The sequence below is a fragment of the Theobroma umbraticum genome, unplaced genomic scaffold (assembly GCF_002168275.2).
Source record: "Theobroma umbraticum cultivar Fairchild unplaced genomic scaffold, ASM216827v3 scaffold_4.1, whole genome shotgun sequence".
Lineage (NCBI taxonomy): Eukaryota > Viridiplantae > Streptophyta > Magnoliopsida > Malvales > Malvaceae > Theobroma > Theobroma umbraticum.
The window spans coordinates 5,878,852-5,882,985 of NW_018397258.1; the positions used below are offsets into that span (position 1 = coordinate 5,878,852).

Genomic DNA, 4,134 nt, shown 5'->3' on the forward strand with positions numbered 1-4,134 from the left:
TGATGAGGAACTGAGAGACCTTTAATGCCCCCGTAGACTGGCACCAGGTGTCAGCTATCTCAAAGCTTTGAAACTTCTACAAAGTCACATATCTTTTCCGAGCAATTCAAGCCTTACGCGACGCGGCCTCTATCTAATTAAATTAAACACCAAAATTTTTCTGCACATAATAGTACTAGTCCAACGCCTTTATCATTTTTCTTTTGATCTGTAGGAGCTTCTACAGTTGCAGGTCAGGCGAAAGAACAGATGTGAGAGAATATTGAAAAACGGAGGGAGTTCCGGGGTCAACCGCAGCAGTGGGATTTCCAGGATTGTTTTTGGGTGTACGGAAACAAGCATTGGTTTAATTTTCTTTTTGAATAATTTAGGATTGTTTAATTAGGTGACCATGATTGATCATTATTAAAAAAACTAGAGGAGGTGCTTGTCAGAGTGCTAGCTGTGCACGAGTTGTATACTACTAGTACTGTACAAGATAATTTTGGGTAGACGATAAAAAAATCTTTGAATTAGAGAACAAGACAAATTTCCTGTTTTGTAGGCTAAAAACTGATAAATACTCAAATCGGAAGCTCCCCTGGCAAATTGGGGTTGCCATCGTGGCTTTCGCTAATGGCTGTACTTTGCCCTTTATAAAAAAAAAAAGAAAAAGAAATTGTACAAGGTGGATTAGTTTGAGTCGGGTCGGCTGCCTGCCAGGATGTTTGTCCCTGCGATTAGTGCTATGCGTCATGTCCAGATCATGCTAAAAACCTAGGTCAGGCATGATTTTATTTTATTTTTCAAAATTTTGATGCAATCCTAGGCTTTTAATTACATTTTATGTGCATATCTTAAGACTTATAATTTAGAAACATTTAATTAAATAATTACTGCATAATTTTTATTCAAAAAATTAGATTCCAATTTTTTAATTTTTTTTGGAAATTTAATATACAAGAGTTAAATTTGAGATAAAAAGATGGTTTAATTAACAAAAATAAAGGCATAATGCTAGTATTATAAACGGTATATTTTATTTTAGCATTTTAAGTATTGAGATCTTCCTCATTAATTAAATTGAACTATTTTGCATGAAACCATGCGGTTGAGCTATAGATTGGAGCTATATATGTAAATCATTTTCATTCCACTTGTATAATTTTTTGTGGATTTCAATTAATAGTTTGCCCCTCATCTGATATAATCGTATATTTACATATTTTTATGAATTGGACCATATAAAATTAGATGCAAGCATTCCCGAATACATAAAATACAATATATTTGAGTCTCTCAACTTACTTTTTTTTTTTTTATCAAGAAAAGAAGGATTTGAACTCTACTCTCTAAGTAAGAAGACCATACATTAATCAATAAATAAAATGTTTAAAATGCAATTAAGTCTCTCGCTTTTCAAATAAAAGAAACAAATAATGGGACTTAAATAATTATTTTAATATGAAATATATGTTTTTACATTGATACAAAATCACTTTCTCATTGGGGTTTTACATGTTCTATAAGTTCTATTCGTATCAATCATATTTTCATTTTCACATAAAATCTATGAAAATAATAAGTTTACATCGACAAACGAATAACATAAGTTTTTTTGCACAAAAGCAAATATTATTTTTGATTTTACAGGTTTATAAGTTGCTTCTCACATCAAATATTATTTTCTTTTTTGCAAAAAAAAAATTATCAATAAGAAATTTACATTGAAAAACAAGAAATATTAACTTTTTTGTCCCACAAAACCACTTGTTGTCTATGACTTTACATGTTTATAGCTTGTCCTACTATTCAATACTATCAGTAATTTTATGCATCAAATGCAACATTAATTTACCATCCATCAAATTAAATTCTATCACTTTATTTGATGCCTCATCAAAGTCGCATCGGCTTTGGGAAAAAATAACATTTCCTTCATTCAAATTCTTTACTCACAAATCATAAATCCCAAGGAAAGGAAAAATTAGTAGTGGGCCTGATCGGTTAAAGTGCTAAATGAACTATTAAAGCCCAACCAACCAAGAAAGGCCCAAAAATTATAAAGCAAATTGGGTGGGCTCAAAGCCCAAAATGCTTCCAACTGCTGAAACGAAACCCTAACCCGATTCTCCCACAGCTTCTTTATATGGCCGCTTTTGATTTTCTCCTCTCCACGCTAATTGCAGCCGAAGGTTAAAATGTGAATCCATCGTTCGTAAGCCGGGTAATTAGGGTTGGGATTGGGCTGAGTTTCGATTTTTGTGGAGTTGAAATTTTCATCCGATTTTTTGAATTAATCTTCTTCTGTTTTCTTTTTTTTTTTTTTTTTCAATTTTATGAAGTATTTTAGAAATTCAGAGTGGATTATTTATCATAATAAAAGCTGATGATGAAAGCGTATGAGGCAGAGCTGCAGCAACAAATTATGCGCACCGTGTAGATCCTTCTGCACGGGTTGTTGTTTGCGTTGATGAATGTGCCAATATGCTAATCTGAGGCTTTTATTCCCCCACTGTGTTCTCTTTTTAATCTTTGCTGGCTAAGATTTTGCTTTTTTCATTTTTTTGCCCTAAACAATCGGATTTATTTACTTGTGTTGAAAGCAGAATGGTTTTTTGGCTTGCAAGTGGTTTCTTTTACTAATTGATTTTGCACTCAAATGAAGATATGCATCCCAAAATGTAAAACAAAAAATGGGAAGAGCTGCTGATAATGTGGTGGAGTTGATTTAAAGTGAATGGCAGGTGACTGTCGAATTTGCAGACTGCCATTTGGACATGTTTGGGATATAAAAAGCAGCAATACAACAGTTGGATTATTTTTACAGGGACAGAGTACCCAATCCGAGGCTCAATTTATTTAGGCAATTACCTGGGTCAACTCAACTGAACCTAGTACCAAAACTCGCGAATTTAACTTAAAAGATGACTTCATAGCTGTTCAGTTCAATCTTCTCTATGTTAGTAGCAAACCAGTATGTTGCCTGGCAAGCATTTTAACGTGTGAAGACCAACGAGAATTTGCCAAGGGTTTGAATCTATAGTTCTTTATAATTGATTTGTGAGGTTAAATATTGTGTTCTCGGACAAATTTCTAAAAACAAAAAAAAGAGTGAATTTCCAACCCCGTGCAAGTGTAACTTGTGCATAAATATATTGATATAGGTGCAGCTTTGAATGATGGATAGGTCAATGAAAGAATAGTAGTTAATACATAATTAGACTGGTAGGTTTTGTCTTGTGAGAGACAGGTGGATTTGTTGTCGAGCACTTGTCCTTACAATGGTGCAACTTAAACCTTCCCCCTTAAGTAAACTCCCTTCCTATTTCTGCATAATGCGTCCAAACTTGTTCAGAGAGTTTTAAAAATATTTTCAGGAGGAGGATCGGCTCTTCATATTTCTATCTTTTACGGGCCTGCGTTTGCAGACTTGATATTCTCTTTGGCAACGTCTGCCGGTGGTGGGACGTGGTGTAGACTGAAGACGGACTAGAAAGCTATTAACAGCAATGGGACCTGGTGGACCGGGAGGAGGGCCAGGAGGTCCTGGTGGATGGGGAGGAGGGCCAGGAGGTCCTGGTGGTTGGGGAGGACCAGGGGGGCCTGGCGGTTGGGGTCCTGGTCCGGGGGGACCTGGCGGATTTGGTCCAGGGCCGGGAGGTCCCTGGGGCCCCGGATTTGGAGGCCCTGGTTTTTGGCCTGGTGGCTTCTTTGGTGGCTTTGCTGATGGTTTGTGCAACATGATATCTTCTTGGTAAGCAAGCAATCTTTCTCCTCTATGCCGACTCTAGCTAACTGCGCTTTGATTTTTCACTAAATTCCCGACTAATTTTGGGCTTGCAGCTTCTACTGTCTATGCTGTTGTTGGCTACTACAGGACTGCTTTGGTGGGCCCCGCGGTTATGGTCCTCCGGGGCCCCCATTCTGATCCGTTTCCTTTTGTGTGCTGTAGCAGGGGTCATTGGCTGCTTAGTCGTGCCTTACCATAAATATGAACTTTACAATCTAGTTTTACTCTTTTCTTCACTGCATCCGTTCCGTTCATTGTTGTTATTGTCAATATGTGCATCTATTACTATGCAAAACTATTATCCGCATTAATAAATGTTATAAGCTGATTTCAATTCGGAAAGTTGATGCTTTTTGATTGGA

At 36.5% G+C, this 4,134-nt stretch overlaps 1 long non-coding RNA gene across 1 annotated transcript; it reads left to right on the plus strand.

The window, feature by feature from the left end:
- On the plus strand, positions 1 to 4,134 carry LOC110413753 (uncharacterized). The gene is made up of 2 exons (XR_016351052.1): positions 1 to 3,736; positions 3,826 to 4,134. It is a non-coding gene; the product is annotated as an uncharacterized LOC110413753 (long non-coding RNA).